This window comes from Coptis chinensis, chromosome 1 (assembly GCF_015680905.1).
Source record: "Coptis chinensis isolate HL-2020 chromosome 1, ASM1568090v1, whole genome shotgun sequence".
Classification (NCBI taxonomy): Eukaryota; Viridiplantae; Streptophyta; class Magnoliopsida; order Ranunculales; family Ranunculaceae; genus Coptis; species Coptis chinensis.
Genome location: NC_141456.1, coordinates 79,068,320 through 79,090,239, shown reverse-complemented (window position 1 = coordinate 79,090,239; position 21,920 = coordinate 79,068,320). Strand labels below are relative to the sequence as shown.

The following is a 21,920-nucleotide window of genomic DNA, read 5'->3' as shown; positions in this document are numbered from 1 at the left end:
CCCGAAACCAAACCAATATCTTATCGGTTCGGTTCGGTTTTAGATCGGTAGAAAATAAATCAAATTACTCCAACCCAAACCGTTTTTTATCAGTTTGGTTCAGATCGGTTATCGGGTTATCGAAATCCATTAACAGCCCTATTTGTGACACCCCTTAATTGTTGCCAACTAATTTTTTCCCGCTGGTATCTCGGTGAAAAATTTAAGAATGCCGCCCAAATTCCAGTTTCCCACTCAAAATTTAGAGACCGTAATCCGGCTTTTCAAAAGTCTCCCAAAAAACCACTTACCATCTCTTTTCGCCTCCAACATCTCCCAATCTCTCTTCTTTGTCCTGCCGATATCTTCTCTGTCTCTCAACTTCTCCCTCAACTCCTCTCTCTCATTCTCATCACGGACTAATCTCTCAGTCTTGTCTCTCTAACCCACTCCAAATTAATCAACACAGACCTAGAAAACACAAAGAAGAAAAAGGCAGATTTTGTGTAAGTTTTATTCCTCTTACAAACTCTTCAATTCAGTGGACTGATTACCGAGTTAATTTAATAAGTTGGAGTTCTTTGAATTGAAGTATCCAGTGATGGGGTATAATTATTTTAGTGATACTTGATGTTTTTTGATAGTTTTAGAACTTGGGGTGTTTGATATTTTTTCGTTTTCATGATGAGAAGTTTGTGTAGTGAAAGAACAAGTGGTGTTGTTATGGCTGTGCAGAAATCATAAGAAGAGTGGCCGGCTATTTTGTCTCCTGAGCAATTTGGGCTTTTAAGGGCAAAAGGGACTGAGTAAGTTTACCTTTTTCTTTTTTTTTTGAGCTTTGGGGGTGTTTTAATTTGATGTGAATTTTGATTTATCTAGAATAGACTCACACATTTTGCGTAGCAATCTTTCAAATCCATTCTTGTGCATCATTTCCATGCAGGAATAATGCACTGTTAGTTAATTCCCAATGTCATGGATGGGGACCAATTCTGTTACGGTGTAATTCAGATTTCATTTTGGTTAACTTGCTTTAGAGCAAGTTGGTCATGGATGGGGACCAATTCTGTTACGGTGTAATTGAGCTTTCATTTTGGTCAACTTGCTTTAGAGCAAGTTGGCCCTTCCTACTACTTTCCTTCAATCTCCGGTGCTCGTTGTCATCGAAGAAGCAGCACAATAAGAGCTGCAAGTGGCAACAAGAATTACTACTCATTGAATGTCAGTAGAAATGCAACACTGCGGGAAATCAAGTCCTCTTACCGAAAACTCGCTTGTCAGGTACAATTAATTAACAATCATCTTTTCTTTGCAGCCATGCATCATGATCTCTACGTGTTTGTGTTTTTGTCCCAATATGTTTACTACTTTGTACTATCTTTGCTTGCATTCCTTCAGCTGTTTTACTCTTTGCATCACTATTAAGCTTCCTTTACTATTATGTCTTTTGCTTTGTTGAACACAGTATCATCCAGATATGAACAAGAGCCCTGGCTCCGAATATAAGTTTAAGGAGATCAGCGTTGCTTACGAGGTGCTCTTTCTTCTTCTTCTTTACACTTTTCATTGTTCTACTCAAAATTCATCCTTTAACTCAGACTCATATACTCTCTTCCAACTCACTCAAGTACTAATTATTATTTTTTCGTGTCATGTCTTAAGTTTTACTCATACTACTTTCATTTCCTTTGTTTTTCGTATATTGTAATGAAGCCTTTATGTAGGTTTTATCAGATGATGAAAAGAGATCTTTGTATGACCGCTTTGGTGAGCCTGGTGTACAGGGACAACATGATGGATCTGATTTCAATTCACAGGGGGTAAGAGCCCATTCAAAAACCACTCTGTACTTTCCCCAATACCTAAATTTATAAATTACGGTAATAAATTCTTTTCATACTCAACTTCGTTACGGTACACTGGAAGGTAAACAACTTTCATATCCATGTATTATAAAATTACAATCAGGTGAACCCTTTTGATGTCTTTGATACATACTTTGGAGAATCTGGTTCATTTTTTGGAGGAAGCAGTTTCAGAAACAATCCCAACCAAAGTCCTGATATCCGGTAACCCTTCACTTATCATTTATCGAACCTTCATCTTTTAACAGGTATTTTAATTCCTCTCTAATTCATCTTGAAATGTTATAGGTATGATCTGTCTTTGAGCTTCGAAGAGTCAATTTTCGGAGGACAGAAGAACATTGAAGTTTCCTGTTTTGAAACTTGTGATCATTGCAATGGGAGTGGTGCAAAATCCAACAGTTGTGTAAAATCTTGTGTGGGTTGGGGAGGTCGAGGAGGGGTAATGAAAAGTCAGAGAACACCATTTGGTGTGATGTCACAGGTAACTTATGAGAGTTGTAACATGAAGATATTTCACGTTTGTTTTTTTCGTAAGGATGCTGAAGTTTGTTCTTGTGGTCCCATCACTGAAACTAGCTTGAGTTGCGCAAAATGAAGGGACAAACAGAGACCATAAGAGACAAACATAGGAGTATCAGTAATTAGACTGTATAACATATGCCTGTCAAAAAAGTAAAGACACGTAAGGAAATAAGATTAATTAGACTTTGATGGTCACTCTCTCTGCTGGTGGGTAATATTGGTAGAAGCAGTATAAACATATAAAAAGGCAGCCTTCATACCACAGTCTAATACACGAGTAGGTGATTGAAAAGACTAGTTGAGTAACTATGCGATTATGAGGTTTTTCTCCTATAAGATGAAAGTTCCAACACAACTGTTTCTTAAATATGTCCAAATCAATTTTCACTTTATTCGATGTTGTTATTCGTGTTATTGAACCTTATTAAACTCTTGCTATGCTATAAAGGATATCTTGTTTTTCTACTCTAAATGTACTCCCAATATAGTTAATATGTGATGCTATTCACAACATTGAAAATTTATGTTATTTACTCAACTTTCTCGTATATGTAATGTGTTATCTAGATGTCCACTTGTTCAAAATGTGGTGGTGAAGGAAAAATAATAACTGAATATTGTCGAAGATGTGATGGGCAAGGAAAAGTGCAATTGAAGCGAAGTATCAAAGTAGTTATCCCACTTGGTGTTAATGATGGAGCAACAATGAAGTTCAAGGAGAAGGGAACATTGATAAAGAAAGGTTTGCATTTGAGTCCTATTCTATGATTCACATCATCATCATCATGCAAATGAAATAATTAGTAGAAATCACCCAGAGCGACATTCTACCCTTCTTAGAAGTGGACCAAAAGAAAATTATTGAGGATTTAGATTCTTAACTTTTGATCACAAGTACGGATTTGCTACCCGAAAGTTCTAACGGTGTCAATTATTTTCCTAATGATCTTATTAACTTCATGCAATCCAATTCAAAAATCTTCAAAGTGACCTTCTTCCCCTTACTTGAGGATTGCGGTAAGTACTGGGTTCTCTGAAATGAGAGAATACCACATTATATATTAAGTGTATTATGAAATTGCACGAGTGCCCTTTGTGTTATTACATGATGTACACGTAAAGTGCTACTACATATAATAACACTAACTTCAATAGTATTGGTACTTCTAATACCTTCTCTATTGCCTTGTCATTTATCAATTATATCATTGCAAAATAAACATTTATCATATTAGATTTTTCATGGACCTATATATTTTTATGTATATTCTCTATTATCTGAAGTGTTAGGAAAGGGTGCACTCAATGCCTTTTTATGACTCTTTGCCGTTTAGGGTAGGGTTGTTGATTGTAATAATTGAATGATAGTCAATGTAACCACTTATTTGCTGATGAACGCTAGTCACATGATTTTCTTGTTCTCGGGGCATAGCAGGTGACCTTTATTTGTTCGTTAATGTCAAGGAAACACATGGAGTTGGGAGGGAGGGTCTTAATCTTTACTCCAAGATTAGCATTGATTACACTGAGGCTATACTAGGGACTTCGTCAAGGTAATCAAGCGTTCATTTTCTCTCCCCTGTCATGTCCTATAGGACGCACAAAGTAGTTTTATCGGTTTAATAGGGACAAGTCGGTAATTGTAGTGGAAATGGATGTAATAGCATTAGAGAGTAACGGTCGGTAGAGAAGTCGAGAAAATCTCTTGGATCGGTGCTTAAAGAGAAAGAAAAAGGATTGTAATAGTTAAGAAGGCGGCTCTAGTTTTCAAGGAAAACAGAGATACTTTTAAGTGTTCTTTGTTTTTGTTCGATTCACGATTTTCTATTCACGACTTGGTTTTGGTTTACTGTTACGATTTTGTGGTCTCAAGAATGTCAATCTGATCTTCGACTTTATACATAGTTGGAGTGGTAATTGATATGGCCATCACGAGGTATGTTAGCAAATGGTTCTAAGTTTCAAAGTTCAAGTCTTACTCTCATAGCAATGAGAATTGAAATCAAAACATTTTTTTTTTTTTTTTTTTTTTTGCTAAAAGATCATATCTTGTTGAATGGATATTTTTCGCTCTCTAGCTATATAAAGTAATGGCACGATTGATATTTTGTTCATAACATGCACCATGAGTCCATGATGTATAGGCTATCATTTATATAGAATTATAGATGCTATATGTAGATGTTCACGAATAAAATATGTTTATGCATTCTTTCATCTTAGTGATGGGGGTGTTTTTTTTTTAGAGAGCTGGAAGCCATAGATTGTGGAAACAAATTCTTTTGGACGATGTGCTGCATAGACTTACCCATCATACAACAGAGATTGTATGGTTTTTGCCCTTTAAAGAAGGTAAGTTATTCTTCTACACCTTTTAATAAATTTTGTTTATTTCTTCCGATGAAGTTTTTAAAATTTGTTTTTGAATTGGGTTGGATATTTGGTAAGAGGAAAACATATTTCTTTTGGTATGCAACAAACTTGAGAAATGTGATAGATAGTACTCATGATTAGAATCCCAGGAGTCAAATGAGTGTTATGGGAGACAAGAAGCTTCGTTGAGGCCTCCCAAGGGCTTAAAATTCAAGGTGGGTGGTTCAGAGATTGAAATTCAGATTTTCAAAAATCACATGGTGGGGATTGATTGTTTTTGTTCCTTTCAACTTATGAAAGAAAAAGGTTATTGCATCTTTATCAAAACTCCATTTTTGACGTTTGCACTTTGCACCATAAGGGTCCTTCAAATGATTGAAGAGTTGATTAACACCTACACCCTCTTTGGTGGTTGTGAAGCATTTATATTCGATATTATATTAGCATCTATTATGCTATACTTATGGGTCTTATGTGTAAACATAAAATTACATGCTGTCTTCTTAATTCTTCTGGTTTATTGTCCATTTTCATGTTAAGAACAATGCGAAAGTACTTTTTGAATATATATTGTTCCATGTCGTTATGTTCTTTTCCAAAAATGATATGATACATGCTTTAGTGGGACTAAAGGTTTTATTTCTTGTCTTGTTGTGTATTTTTTTTGCTAGTTAAGTTGCTTTGTATATTATAGAATGGATTAAGATAAGAGAAGATTACAAGGTTTCCTAGAATGATTCCCAAGTTTAGTGTAACAATAAGTAGATTACAAGACATTTAATTTCTTAGGCATTCAGGAAAATCTTAAGTAAACAACATTAGGGTCCTCCCACATATAGATTTGTAGGGGTTTCTCTTCATACAAAACAAACACATCTTTTTGCAATTTTGCTACCTGTTTTGCAGCAAAGTTGGCTTCTCCATGTATGTATATCATACAGAACTTGAGTTTCATCCGACATAGCTTTCACCTTGTATCAATCTCTAGTTCCTAAGGGATCATAATTGAACCGAATGCACAACCAAAGAGTCAGACTCTACCCACACTGATACTCACCCTTTCTCTATAGCAAGTTCAATATTTTCAAGTATAGCCACGACCTCAGCTCGAAACTTACCCCAATCCATTGCTCCCATCGTCCCATTTTTTTGGTTTGTTGAGACCATTTTATATGATATTTTTTTATTTTGAATTAGATAATTGGAAACACTACTCATTTATTATATAAAGAAAAGAAGTGAGTGCACATCCTCAAATATAGATCAATTCAACTTTTCGAAGTGAAGGAAATTCTTCCCACATTTTTTTTTCGAACTGGGTGTCCGGGCTAGCTTACACGCACCTCGACTAATCCCGGGGCCCTGGTTGGAAATTTGACCAGGTACTGCCTCACCAGTGGCCTTGAGGGGAATCGAACTGGTGACCATTGGAGAGCAAACCCAAGGCCAAACCAACCGTGCTACCCCTTAAGGTAAAGCTAGAAAACTGTTAAAAGAAAATCAGTATATTGCTTATTCATGTTTTTCCTAATAAGCAAAAGATATTAATTCTTAAAACCAAAAAAGATTACAGTCCTGCCCCAAGGCCTCATAACCACCCCCACCCACAATACTACAAGTGCAGTAACCAGTACAAACCAACGAGATAACACCTATGACCCAAACCCCAATCTCTGCAGAGGTCCAGCAAGCACGCTTGAGTTTGATGGTGAAAGCTCTGGCTTTACTAGGTCCTGGTGAGAGTCGCTGGCCATTCACTAATGGCTATGCATTTGCAACATGGATTTACATAGAATCATTTGCTGATACTCTAAATACAGCCACAGCTGCTGCAGAAATCGCAGCAGCTACTGCAGCCACGTCTGGAAAATCCTCAGCCATGTCGGCTGCCGCTGCTGCAAGTGCGCTTGCTGGTGAAGGTACAACTCACATGCCTCGGCTGTTCAGTTTTCTATCTGCTGATAATCAAGGGATAGAGGCTAATTTTCATGCTCAGTTTTTGGTAGTTGAATGTGGTAGTGGCAAGGGAAAGAAGGCTTCCTTGCATTTCACTCATGCATCCAAGCCACAGCACTATTATTTTATTGGACTTGAACACACTTGCAAGCAGAGTTTGCTAGGGAAAGCAGAAAGTGAGCTGAGATTGTATATTGATGGTTCTTTGTATGAAAGTCGTCCATTTGATTTCCCACGGATATCCAAGCCTCTAGCATTTTGTTGCATTGGGACAAATCCTCCTCCAACAATGGCTGGTTTGCAACAACGTCGGCGTCAATGCCCACTATTTGCTGAGATGGGGCCTATTTATATTTTCAAGGAGATAATTGGCCCTGAAAGGATGGCTCGTCTGGCTTCTAGAGGAGGAGATGTACTTCCTTCTTTTGGTAATGGAGCTGGCTTGCCATGGCTAGCATCCAATGACCATGTACGGAGTTTGGCAGAAGAAAGTGCATTTTTGGATACAGAACTCGGAGGAAGCTTGCACCTTCTTTATCACCCTAAGTTGCTTAGTGGTCATTTCTGTCCAGATGCTTCCCCTTCTGGTGCTGCAGGTTCGCTTACATGTTTCTTCTTTCTTTCTCTTAATTTGACTTGTCCACATTAATCTAATTAATTTTAGACAATTGTTAGCATTTCATCCCCTTCTGATCCCTTTACGGCTTCATCTGTTATGCCATTCCTTCATATAAACCGCAAACATTCCTTGATATGAACGTTTTTCTGAGGGTGGAATTTATGTTTTTCTCAGTATACCACAAGCACTTAAATATTTTCTATTCAATTCTATAAGTAGAGAAGCAACATATGTGACACCAAAGAGAGGAAGTGGAGAGTTTCGAATTTCATTGAGGTTTTTGCATGGCATATCTAATCTATTATTTTTATTAATTTATTTTTTTTCCTCTAATTTTGATTGGAAACATGTAATTTTTTTGATGTGAACTTAATTTACATCACCCGAATAGGAGAGCATTCAGACTCCAATTCATTATACTTTTAGGAAGATATCAAGGAACAGAAACCCAAGACCCCCAAAATGCAGTACATCAAATTTTGAATATTAGGGCATTCCATTCTCAAACCAATCTTGGAATTGCCTGTCTAAAGCTCCCCGTTTAAATGCTTGAAATTCCTTTTGTTGTTTTCCACGTCTTATCTACTAAGCATTGGTCTGTAGTTATTGGAATGTTGTTGGAAGCTGGAATGTTATATTTTTTTTTTCTGGAAGTTGTTGGAATGTCCTTTTAAGTTGGATTTGAAAGTCTCATCTTTTTATACAAAGTATTTTCATTGTGTATTTGGTTGATGGATAATTGTTTAGAAGCATATTATATTACATCCTAGATATACATTTTGGCCAAGTAGCTGAGTTGAATCATGGAAGAGTGCAAATTAGTTCTGAAAAGACTAGTTGAAAACACAATTTGATAATTCACTTGTTATATAGTGGGAAGCTTATAACGTACACTAACAATCATCAATTGCCAGTGTGGATAGATCCGGCTGTTTCTATTAACAGGAACCTGAATGACGTAGTATACACTTGTTACTGTGGTCCTCCAGAATCATTTTTATGACTTCTTAAAGTTAAATTTAGTTATGGATTATTATTGGATGTATATATATATATATATATATATATATATATATATGGGGAGGGTTCTGTGGATATATATTATAAAAACACGTAAACAAACTCATGAGCGTTAAGGCCTTCCAACCACTTAAAACATTGTCACAAAAATTAATTTAAATCGGAAACTTCTATCGCCATCGAATGTAGTCAACAAATCAAGAACCGTACATTTTCAAGATAATTGATGCTATATTTCGCAAGGTCAGAAATTCCCAAATACTTCGATTTTTTTGTGAAAATGTTTAAAATAGTCAGGAGATCATATCTGCACAAACTTATCCTAATCTAAAACTTTAAAATACCCTAACGATTATGAGTTTGCTTACTTGTTTTTATGATATATGCCCCTAGAACCTTCCGTTATATATATTATTTTATTTTATTTTTCTTTTTCTAGCCATGTGGTTTTTATATGGAGCAGAACTGTTGCTTTTAATGAACTCTTGGTACTACTATTCAATACTAAGGATCCATTTGCAATGCTCATGCTGCAGGCCTGTTTGATATATAACTTCACTTTATTTGGATAAATGGGATGCAAGTATGCAACCATTATTGGAAAGATCAATCAGAAAAAAGAAAAGAAAATGGAAGTATAACTATTACTGGAAAGATACATCTGTGCGAAAACTAAAAAAATCTTTGTGAGAATCAGATCTAGAAGTCACAATATGAAATTTCTTTTATTAGTTTGTCTTTTTATTGCTATTTTTAAGTTTTGCAGGAAGTTAACATAAGTACAGTTGTTCGGACAGATAGTTTGTTATCACAATTATCTTCGAGAATAGTATTCTTAATGCAAATCAACTTATGGACTGAAGCTGTATTCTGGAATTGAATCTCACTGTATCTTTGAACTTAACAAAAACGAATTATAAGAGAGGGACACATGATGATATACAACTGGTTGAAATTAACAGAAGAAACTAAACAAATTATTATGTGAAGTTGGGAAGAAAGGTTCTGTGAATATGTGTTGAGTATTGAAGTTGTAGAATCCAACTGAAAATGGTACAGATTAATAGATACTAATCAGATTAAAAAAAAAAGGTTTCTGTTGGAATAAATTGTTAATTATTTCTTTTAATGCTTGTTAGTTGAGGCAACTTGTCTTCTACTCATGCCTGTAATGGCATGTAGTGCTGATGGATGGGTTTACTTCATAGACAGTCCCTTACTATTATTGTCATTATGATTATTTTTTATTTGTTAATTTTTCTTGAGTCGTTTAATATATACATTTTCTTATTATAATACTTAGAGAATTTTGGGATGGTTTGTTATTTTTGTAAATGGTTTGTAGAATTAATTTTCCAATGTAAATGGTTTCATTTTCTTTTTTCTTATATTAGGAACACAGAAGACCTGCTGAGGTTCTTGGGCAAGTTCACGTTGCCACTTGAATGTGCCCAACTGAAGCTCTGTGGGCCTTGGCTTATGGTGGATCCATGTCGTTGCTTCCTCTGGCAGTAAGCAATGTGCAGGAAGATAGCTTGGAACCCCTACAGGGGTCTTTTCCATTGTCTTCTGCTATGACAACTCTTTCTGCTTCAATATTTAGAATTATTTCCATGGCCATACAATATCCTGGAAATAATGAAGAGTTGCGTCGATCAGGGGGCCTGAGGTTTTGTCGAGAATCTTAGATTATTTATGCAGACTCTGTCTTCTTTAGATCTTGGAAAGCAAAATGGAGTTGGAGATGAGGAACTAGTTGCAGCTATTGTTTCCCTCTGTCAATCTCAGAAGAATAATTATGCACTCAAAGTGCAGTTTTTTAGTACTTTACTACTGGATTTGAAAATGTGGAGCTTATGCAACTATGGACTACAGAAGAAGCTCCTATCTTCCCTCGCTGACATGGTATTTACCGAGTCATCAGTCATGCGAGATGCTAATGCTGTGCAGATGCTTCTTGATAGTTGCAGAAGATGCTATTGGGTCATTCGAGAAAAAGATTCTGTCAATACTTTTTCACTGCAGGAGACACCAAGACCAGTTGGTGAAGTAAATGCATTAGTCGATGAGCTCTTAGTGGTTATTGAACTCTTACTGGGAGGAGCAGCTCCTTCAGTTGCACCAGATGATGTTCGTTGTTTGATCGGGTTTTTAGTTGACTGTCCACAGCCTAATCAGGTGCAATATCTAATAATTTACGTAGTGTATTCTTACTATTGTTACTTTTCTATGATCAACGTGGAAATGCATCAAGGTTGATTTTGATGAATTTATGATAAAACAACTGAGGTCATGCTCCCAAAAAGTCACTTTATTGTTTATTCTAACCATGTTGAATCTATGAGAGAACAACCTATAACTTTTAGCGTTTGCAATTCACATTTGATATGGCCAGAATTGTTGGAACTGTTGTATACTATGAGGGTGTATTATATATGAAGGAGATTTATCTTCACCAAGCTTGAGTTATCTCAACTTGGGCCGCATGAGTTTATTTGTTCGGTGTTTTCCAAAGATGGCGCTGTTAATAAACAATAACTGATACACATGCACAAACACCCAAATCCACACACTCACTCTTGGTACTCACATGGATTAGCGCGAGGCTACTTTATGGTGGAGTATTTCTCATCCCTAAGAGTGTCCTCACAAAAAATAGTTTTTATCCCTCAGACAGAAATAAAGAGTGGTCCATTTCACTAAGCACATTGTATGAGATTCAAGATGATACAGACTGTAGCTTTTTAAATCTGCCCTCCTCCTTTCCTATCGTGAACTTGTTAAACTGAGCTATTTTTGGAGGATAATGTTCTTGGTGCAATTATCTTGTTTGCTAAAAGCAGCTCTTGGCTCATCTCACGAGGGCTTTACGAGTGTGTCATGTTAACCAGAGTTCGTCACTGTTATGGATGGATAGATGAATGTCAAAGAGTAATTTCACATGAATTTTTATGACTCAATTCTATATGATTTCTGTGGCTAAAGTGGCAATGACCTATGGATTATTCTGTGACAATAATCATGATCCTAGATACGAATGACCTTGAAACTTGCAACACTTTTTAAAGTGTTTCAGAATTTGAAACAATCCTCTGTTTTTTCTGTAACTAGTATCATTTCTCTGATTTTGCTCAAGCATCAGTGGATGAATGTGAATAAATGATAACAACGGATTATATTAACCTTTCCGATTTTTGGTATTTTGTTTGTTGAAGAGTAGGCAGCAATGGAAATGAAAAGAAAGAGGTCTAAATTGACTAAAGATGAGGGGGGTAGTGATACTACTATATGAAAAACATGTTGGTATTCAAGAACGCTAAAACATATGGGAGTAAATTAACTTATACTTTTATAATGAAGCAAAAGTTGCCAATGTTAGAACTCGGAACTTTCATAATGATCCCAAAGCAAAAGTTTTGCATGGACAACCATGCTACAATCTCCCGCTTTCTGCAGCATGCACACAGTTAAAAGGTTTTTTTGCCCATCAGGGTAGGATTGTAAAATTTGTTCGAGAGCTCATGCTTTAGGTTTTATTTATTGAGATGTGTTCTTCGGGAATCAATGTAATCTGATATAGATCATATGCCTAATAATTTTGCTTTTCCAGGTTGCGAGGGTTTTGCATTTAATCTACAGGCTGGTGGTTCAACCAAATACATCGAGGGCTCACACATTTGCTGAATCGTTTCTATCTTGAGGAGGGATAGAAACACTTTTTGTCCTTCTGCAAAGAGAAGCAAAAGCTGGTGACAACAGTAATACTGAAAACTCTATTGTTAAGAATGAGGAAAATGAGTTTCTTCAAGGATCTGTTGATGTTACTGGTATCATGGATGAAATAAGTCACAATGAAGCTTTTAGTAGCAGTTGAGGGAAACGAATCTGTTTCTGATGGAGAAGCCTTTGAATTACAATTGTCTGGTAGTGGTGGCAACTCCATTGATGCTTCCATCCACAATAGTATTGATAGAAGAACGTCTGTGTCTGAGAATTTACTTGTAAAGAATTTGGGTGGTATAAGTTTCTCAATAACTGCTGACAGTGCTCGAAACAATGTCTATAATATTGACAATGGCGATGGCATTGTTGTTCGGATCATCAGTCTATTAGGTGCATTCGTGGCAGCAGGACATTTGAAATTTGGTGCACATACTCCATCAAATATGACAAGTAGCATTCTGGGTAATGGACTGCATGATGGAGGTGGAACGATGTTTGATGATAAACTTTCTCTGCTACTTTTTGCCTTGCAAAAAGCTCTTCATGCGGCACCACGTAGGCTTATGACAACTAATGTCTACATGGCTCTTTTGGCTGCATCGGTATGGCTACTACTGGTTTTCTAGTTTGTCGTATGGTTTTCTTTTGTCAATGAATTGGATGGAACAAACACTTTACACAGTTATTTTATTGTTACTGGACCTAAGGTTGTACATAGTTATTTCCAGTGTTCTAAAAAGCGCTAGGAGGTAGTCGTTCCGAGGAGGGCAGCCTAGGCGGTCTATTATATATATATACTACACAAGAAATGAAGATATCCAAACTTGACGAAAGAAATATGAGTTTTTGAACAAAGGGAGATGGATTTGCACAAGTAGTGTGTGCGCGTTTGTTTGTTTGTTTGTTTTTTTTTTGGGGGGGGGGTGTGTGTGTTTTTGTTTGAGTGAGCATGCATATCTTCGTGTTTCCGAGGAGTAAATAACAATTGGCTCTAATTGTAATTGGGATATGATTGTTGCGTAAAGGGTGTACGCTTGATGGCCTTGTAGCGTCTCATTACTACGGCACATCAAATGTGAGATGTAATTTTAAAATTCTGTGGGATTGAATTGAATTTTTTTATTGATAAAGAGAAAAAGAGTCGTCCAGTTGAGAAGAAGAATCTGCTTTTGCAAGATAATTAGCCATCATACTAATTACTCTTGAAATAGAGAAAGCCAACAACTTTAGGCTTTGCAGATTTGATGAACAACTCTCTCGCTCTCTCTCTCTCTCACACACACACACGCGCGCGCACACACACACACACTCACAGAGATCTTGCCTGTGCACATATACATCTTCACATGATTTCGTACATGTTTGATTGATAATATGCATGTGAACATCTGTTAGGAATTAAGAGTTGTTTGTTTTAGGTCTCCATTTGATTATAATTATACCAATTGATCCCCATATGATTTCTTTCAGATAAATGCTTCTACAAAAGATGATGGGTTAAATATTTATGATCATGGTCATCGATTTGAACACGTTCAGCTTTTGCTGGTTCTTCTCCGTTCACTTCCATATGCATCCAGGAATTTCAAATTAAGCCATACAGGTATATTCAATATGTATGTTGTACAGTTTTACTGAAGTTTGGTGGCAGCCTCAACATCCTTACACATTTACAATTGGCCCTAGTAATACCGGTGCTTGAATGATTCTGAGCACGTGTCTTAGGATTCTTGGAAACAATAGAAACTGTCAATAGATTACGTCAATGTGTTTACTTGGATAGATCTTAGCGTAATATACATCTTCTACTCTGGTGGGTCGTGAATGTAATTGTCTATATAACGCATTGACTTGATTGGTAATTTTTACTGATTCCAAAAAACAAGGGATGAAGATCTGAAGTTTGGATCTTTAAAAGGAATGACAAAGCATTGAATTTTTGAAAATATATAAATGCGAAGAAATGATGCAAGTTCAGCAGAAATCACTAGAAAAATGAATGTCTTTGTTGTTGTTGTTCTCTTTAGTAAAAAAGTTGCAAAATCTTAGTCTTCCAAAAGGACTAAAGGAGTAAGACATAAGAAAGCTTTTAAATATAGGATACTAAAAAATAAAAAATGGAGTGTAGAGAGCGAAGCTATACAAGTGAATGGATTTCGATGAGATAATTTCAAAATAGGTTAGACTGGGAATTAGAGGTGAATATTTTTTAATGTGGTAATGTTAGTGATTGACAATATAAGCCGTAGATCTCGTTAGACTCTAAGGGAGGGAATTTTAGGCTTTATGGATTACATAATATGTTTGGTGATTATGTCAAAAAACAATCTTGCAAGTGACATTCTAAACTCTAAAGTTTAAACCATAGGAAAGAATTAAACTGAGGAAGAAACTCAAGAAAAAGTGCTGTGATACTTCGTGAAATATATCGGTTATTGAGCTAACCGGCACTGACATTCTAAGAATTAATTCCATGGTTGGAGGAACTCACTTCACTGGTTAAAAATCACGTTTTTTTCCCCGATAAAATTGGTATTTTGTGAAGAACTAAATATATCGGAAGGAGAGACATAATTTTGTTGTTGGAATTTTGTCTCTTGAAACCTTTATATCATTGGAAATCGTGTTGTTGACATCACACCACCGTGGAAGAGCCAAGAAGAAGATAAGCTTTCAAGAAATAAGAATAGAATATAAGTATAAATCGATATAAAACTTAAAATCGTAAAGCATGGGATGCAAGCACACATTGCAAAGAAGAAGACGACTAATCTTGTTTTGCTTGCCTAGTGTTAGTTCTTAGAATGTCTGAGCCGTGTCTTTGGTGCTCACATTGAGAAATCTTATGGTAAAATAGTAGGCTTGTCTTTTGTTTGGACTATACACGTGGGTGGATAACTTGGAGGTGAAAGCTTGTTTTGAATTATAAATAAACTAAAGGACCTAAACTAAATCATATTAATGAGTGAACTTTTGTGGATTCGAGTTGGTATATCTATGGCTCGGTTCTTTATATTTATCAATGGTGTCCCACATGACTTTTTTCGAAGCTCGAGAGGATTAAGACAAGGTGATCCTCTTTCACCTTTTTTGTTTATTATGTGCACTAAGGTACTTAGTAGGATGATATCGTCTTTGGTGGATGAGGGTCTCCTTGATGGGTTTAAAGCATCTAATAAGGAGGGGGCTATTTCTATTTCTCACTTGCAATTCGCAGACGACACCATGTTCTTTGCTAGTGCCACGATGGAGAAAACTATTACCATAACAAATCTCCTTTCTTGGTTTGAGTTATGCTCGGGATTGAAAATCAACTTGTCCAATTCAAGTCCATCCTTTATGGCATTGGGAAGTGGAAAACTTGATGGGTATTGCAAATGTGTTGGGATGTAAGGTTGAGATGTTGCCGACGACGTATTTGGGATTGCCATTGGGAGTTAGAAACAAGTCCATAGCTATTTGGCGGAAAGTGATTGAAAAAATTGCTTCTAGGCTTGCGGGGTGGAAGTCTAAATGCTTATCTAAAGGCGGGAGATGTACCTTGGTCAAGTTCACTTTGTCTAATATCCCTACCTACTTTATCTCTTTGTTCCCTATTCCTTTGTCGGTTATGAAGAAACTAGAGAAGTTGTTTAGGGGTTTTATATGGGATAGTGTGGGTGGAGAAAAGAAAATTCATCTTGTGAAGTGGGACCGGCTTTGTCTTTCTAAAAATGAGGGAGGTTTGGGGTGCAAGCACATCTTACTTATGAATCAAGCATTGATGGCAAAATGGTTGTGGAGATTTGGAGAGGAAGAAGAGCATTTGTGGTGGAGGGTGGTGGTGGACAAATATGCTGAGGGGGCTACCAAATGGATCGTAAAGGAACCTTCAAATTTTTATGGAAATACTCTTTGGAGTGCTGGAGGGGCACTGTGGATGGATGAAACAAGTTCGTCAAAGGTATCACCTACATACCCGGCACCGGAGAATCTATTTTATTTTGGGAAGACATTTGGGTAGGTGAAGTATCATTGAAGGAGAATTTTAGTGATATCTTTGTGTTGGTTACTACAAGAAAGCATTAGTGTTGGATTACATGGAACGAGGGGAGCAAAGAGTTGAGTGGAATGTGACTTTAAGAAGAGATTTAAATGATTGGGAATTTGAATCCTATGAATAATTTTTGGCTAGTATTTATAAGGAGGGGGAAAAGTTTGGTGACGTGGATATAAGGAATTGGTTGTGGGACAACAAAGAGGAGTTCTCGGTGCGGTCGTTCCATCATGTGTTGACTAAAGGGTATGCTTTGCATAACCTAGAAGACGAAAAGATAATTCGTGACTTTCCTTACAAAAAGATATGGGCAGATTCATTTCCATTTAAAGTGGCTTTCTTTTGTTGGCTTGCTTTCTTGGGGAGAATTAAAACCATTGATGTCTTGAATAGAAGAGGTATGAAACTCCACAATGTTTGCCCACTTTGCAAAGTGAGTGAGGAGAGTGGATCATCTTCTTCTTACTTGTTCCTTTTTGAAGAATATTTGGGACTCCTTTTTCTCATCATTCCTTGGGCACCTTCTAACATCAAGAAGCACTAAGTAGTAAACTCATACTACAACTACTTTTTAACAAAACATCATTGATTGCAGATCACCTCCCTAGAGCTATTGTTTGGAACTTGTGGAAGGAGAGGAATACAAGAATATTTGAGCAACTAGAAAAAGATATCCACAAGGTAGTGGAAGGGATCAAAGAGAAGTTACACAATTGGGCATGTGCTAACCTTTGTTTCAAGGGGGTGACCTACCAAGACTTTATTTGCAATTGGGATACAAATTCATTAATCTTGGGCATTGAGTAGCTCCTTGCTACTTAGCCTATTACTTGTAACACTATATCTTTATGTTATTATTAATGAATTGATTTTTACCGATCAAAAAAATAAAGAGTGAACTTTTGTGACCTCCTTTTGCCACTGACTTTTTTCTAAATTGCAATATATATCAATGTAAATTTTACAATACCTCATCTCGCCAACACATGATCCAATAGATTTGCCAAAAATATGGGAACTTGGGCAATCTAATACATTAGTCTGGCGTGAAATTTGGTACTATGTCTGCTGTAAAATCCGTGGTTGAGGTCCAAGTTTCTTACCAATAAAGGCTTAAGCCTTGAGCTCGAGACTGTATACCTCATTCTAAAAGTCCTCAGCAAAACCTCATTCTAAAAGTACTCGGCAAATATATAGAAAAAGGTGCAGGTTGAAGTCTCCAGCCTGGTATTTTCTGCTCAATGCTTGCCTCGCGTTTTCATCGATATGAATCTCTAGAATTTATTGACATGTGCATATAAGGTTTTACTACCCTCTCTTTTTCTTGCTAATCCGGAATTAGACTCGCCCCCTCCTAATTTATTGAAAATTAGACATAACCTCTCACTGGAGTTCTAAAGTGCTCCTACTTGCTGAATTCGGATGACTTCGGGTGGATATGATCTCCTACGATGGAAGCCATCCTCGGAATAAATTAGCTCATACGAGAATTCCGACCCTTTCCAAAAGAGCTGAAAGTATGTGGACCGTCCGTTGTGAATAGATCTTACGAGAGAAAAGATTTGATATTTATCTTGTACGCCCAAATTTGAAACTCCAGTGGGGTTTACATCTAACCTCTTTTTTTGGTGTTTGGGGGGGGGGGGGAAGAAAAGAAAAACTCTAAGATAAGTTGTGGTATTATTCATTAATTTTGTTGTGAAGAATCTTATTGAGATCCTATATCAGCTTTAGTTCCTGAACTTTTTTTTTTCTACATGATTTTAGGATCTTGCGTTTTTGGCTTGCAGTCATCCGGAGAATAGAGGCAGACTTACTAGCATGGAGGAATGGCCAGAGTGGATACTAGAGGTTCTAATTTCAAATCATGAGGTAAGGCCGTAAGGCAAATTGGCCCTTGATTTAAGAGTTGTATAAGTATAATTATCTTATTATTAAGGTGACTGGAATATGTAGGACAAATATTTTACATACAACATGAGAGGAACAAGAAATATATATAAAAAAAAAAAACACTACAAAAGAAAAAAGTAAAAGAAAAAATCGGCAGTCTGACTATGAAGCTCCCAAAAGGTGTCCCTCCGCTCTTCCCAAATCATCGTTAATAAGCCACAAGCCCCATTAATCGATATTACCCACATATTATATCCTCACGTATCTCTTTTCATCCACAAACCCCACATAATCTCAAAAGGTATATACTCCGTAGTCTGCAAACCTCAGGAGAATGATCTTTCTTAAGGTCCAGGATATTGGAAGATCTTTCACCAACCGCCACTGGGGACCTACCCAAGCAAAAGATTGATGAGCAACCATCACACCTTCCCAGACACACTAGATGAGAGTGTGACTGACCGACTCCCCATCAGACAAGCATTAAGTACTTAACAATAAAATTTTCTTTTGACGAAGTTTGTCTATGGTAGGGATTTTATTCAAGGCTGCATTCCACACTTAAAAGGAGACTTGAGAGGGAATTTTCGATTCATTAGAAGCTTTATCACCTTATAAAGTCACTTGCCGTTAAATCTTTGTTTTAGATGCAAAAGGCTGTTTGTTTCTGTTACATTATGCTGTGATATATGCATCTACGTGATACCCAAGTTGTATACGAATATACTAAATTATGTTTTTTTCTTTTTTGGCAGAGAGGTTCAAGCAGTTATACTCATGGTGCCAACATTGGCGACATAGAAGACCTCATACACAACTTCTTGATAATAATGTTAGAACACTCAATGCACCAGAAGGATGGGTGGAAGGTTTGTCTTCTCTTGGATAATTTTGATACTCATTGTCTTTGTTGTTCGTTTTTCCTCATTGGTCTTTGAATATCCTCACGTTCTCTGGATTGAATTTTTTTTATGATAATTCTTCGCATTCCTTCTATTCTTGTTTGGATTTATTCTTTGGATCTGTTGCTTGCTTGTGGTACATAGAAAAGATTTTCTTCCATTACCCAATTTCTGGGTTAAGGCAACTGGTGGTGAACGGAGTAAAGGCAATTTCGTGATGGAGATAGTGGTTGGAACTAAAGAGGGGGAGGGCGCAGAAAGGTGTGAAGTGGAGGACGAGGATGATGCAGGGAAGGAACGAAGCTAATCTCGAGGCTCCCAGGGGTGTTTTTGTGTATTTGTAATCTAGTTTAGGTCGGTTGTTTGGGGTGCATGGGCTCAAGATTTTAGTCTCTTGCTAATTAAGGTTGACATAATCTTTTTTGGTCATATCAATAAACACATTTCTTCTATTAAGAAAAAGAAAGAAAAAAGTCGTTATTAGAGCAAAAAAATAGAAACATTATGAGTTTTGAACGAACATAGTTATGCTTGAAATTGCTCCATTCACCATTGAACAGAGTGGAAATTATGCTACATTTTATTCATTATGTCCATATCTAACTTACATAATTACAAAAGGCTTAGGGTGAGTTCGTCCACTTACAGAAGACACACCATTCTTTATGTTTAACAATACTTGTGTAACATGTCAATCACTACATTTTTTTTTTAAAATTTTTTGTGTTGTTTTTGGTTTGTTTTTTTTTCTAAATGAGCAAAATTTGTATTGATGAATGAAAAGTTACATGGGAAGTTTTGGTGACACCTACACTCTTTGCTTAATCAATATTCCCAAGGCCACAACCTTCATTCACTAGTAATAGCTTCTTGTGTTTCATTGAGTTCAGCTGTTAATATGTTACTTTGGCCTTAATTTACAGTATTTGCTCATTGCTTGCTTTTACAGGATGTTGAAGCTACAATTCATTGCGCAGAATGGCTTTCTAGTACTGGGGATCAACGCATGAGGTAATTACATTGCTTTAGTATGTGCTGTATTAGGAATCACATGCCTTAAACTATCTAGATTTTTATGATAAAGTTATTGAAGGTATTAATGACATGGTCTGCTGTATTATCTCATTTTTTTAACCAAGACATCATGCTTTTGTTGATGAACGTATGTTAACTCTCGGGGCTAATTGAGTTGTTGGTAAGGTTAAATTTCCTAGCCTACATCTTCATCACTAGAAGCTCAAGATCTAATGGTTCTTTTGTGTTCTTAATATAACACCTTATAGATTGTGCCATTGATTTTTAGTTGACGATTTTAAAAATTAGAGACGCGTTCTTTTTCATCGTTTTACAGTTTAATTTGGTATGTTTTTTCTTATAGCAGTTTGAGGCATCTAATGTTAGTACATGTTATGAACACCTTTTTATCAATAGCACATTTTGTGTAGTATCTCTAATTATTGTTTTGTTGTGGTGATTAAGTTGGTTAATTTAGATCTTTGTGTTTCTACTCAACTACCTTTTATTGAACGCAATTACTCTACTCTTGATGATGTTAGTTCAAATACTTGTATAATTATATTCTAAGGATTTTATTTATAAGTCTGTTATGGATTGAAAATGCATACCTTAATAATTATGCATGCTAGGCTTATGATTGGTACTGCATATTATTATGTTATATCATTTTAAAAGAATGTGGATTGGTTATATAAAGTTTCGATGTTTACTATAGGCTGAGTAACTTATTTGGTTTAATTGTGTATCTCAATGTGGTAGAGGTGGATTTGGCTTTATTTGCAAATATAAGGATTTAACTGTTGTGAGTGTTTCAGCAACTGGGCGAGGACAAGTGGTGTATTTTGAGGCTGACTTACTGCGGAAAAAGCTGCAAGGAAGAGTTGCACCAGATTGATGATAGAAGTAGACTCAACATGTTACAATTACATCTTTCAATGTATAATTAAGCCTAGATGGGGTAAGAATAAGGAAGCTAATGCCCTTTAAGCTCACGTTTGGAGTGAAGACGATTTCTCTTAATATGTTAGTAAATGTGTTATATGGTAGTTATGACAGAATATGTAGCATATATCGGTGTAGTTTTAAATTATATATGCCTAAATTTTGATGTCATTTCATATGACATACTTAAGTTTACAAGAAAATAATTAGCGTAACTTAAAATATGATGAATATATTGGCATAAGTTTTGCTATTGCTACATGAGCAACATTACATCCAGCTAAAACTGATGTAGATGTGTAAGGTGATATTTATAATCTTAGTATTATCAATTGTACTTCGATTAATTTTTTCTTGGTAAAACAATTTATTTATTATTATGCGTCATATAGCAATAAGGGGCAGTTGACATCAGAATATGCCCATTTTGGTTGTATTATACATTTTTTTTCTTTGCTAAAGGAAACTTGATGTGACATTAAAATAGGAAGGAAAAGTTAGGGTGTTGAGGATCAACATTCGAAAAAGTAACACCAAAATGCTGTTAGTGCCTTGTTTTTTCAATTTAGTGTTACGAGACCAAACTTGGTATGACATTAACAAAGGTTGTACTTATGTGATTACAAATGGTGTAATATAAGTATGTGCCATTCCAAATTATATATAGGTACTTAGCGTCTCTACTCTCTAGGTGGAGGCAAATACATGGTTTGTCTCTACTAATTCGGAATCTACCAAAATTCCATATCTAGGTGGAGGCAAATCTAGTCTCAAACCACTCTATTCGCTTTCGTATTCGCAAATTTGACATTTCGTTTGTGGATACGGTGCGACATTGGGAGTGTTGTGCGATTTTAGCAATGTCTCGTGAGTATTTTTTTGACTTTTCAACTTATAAGGGCGACTTTGGGACTGTCGCAAGGGTTTTCTTTCAACAAACCATTGCCACTTTTTTGGCCAAAAGAATTTTTAAATAATTAAAAAACTAACTTAGGGCTCACTTTTAATAAAAAATAATTTTAAAATAAAATTGGGTCCCACTATTTATTTGATTTGGTTGCTACCACTTA

At 36.1% G+C, this 21,920-nt stretch overlaps 2 pseudogenes across 2 annotated transcripts; both read left to right on the top strand.

The window, feature by feature from the left end:
- The first annotated feature begins 1,062 nt into the window (after positions 1 to 1,062).
- On the top strand, positions 1,063 to 6,295 carry LOC147525322 (uncharacterized; annotated as a pseudogene). The gene is made up of 7 exons (XR_015205486.1): positions 1,063 to 1,260; positions 1,445 to 1,513; positions 1,704 to 1,799; positions 1,948 to 2,048; positions 2,133 to 2,328; positions 2,937 to 3,111; positions 4,616 to 6,295. The product of XR_015205486.1 is annotated as an uncharacterized LOC147525322 (transcript).
- Positions 6,294 to 13,698, top strand: LOC147525321 (BEACH domain-containing protein C2-like; annotated as a pseudogene). The gene is made up of 5 exons (XR_015205485.1): positions 6,294 to 7,294; positions 9,790 to 10,515; positions 11,948 to 12,058; positions 12,195 to 12,662; positions 13,531 to 13,698. The product of XR_015205485.1 is annotated as a BEACH domain-containing protein C2-like (transcript).
- The last annotated feature ends 8,222 nt before the right edge of the window (positions 13,699 to 21,920 follow it).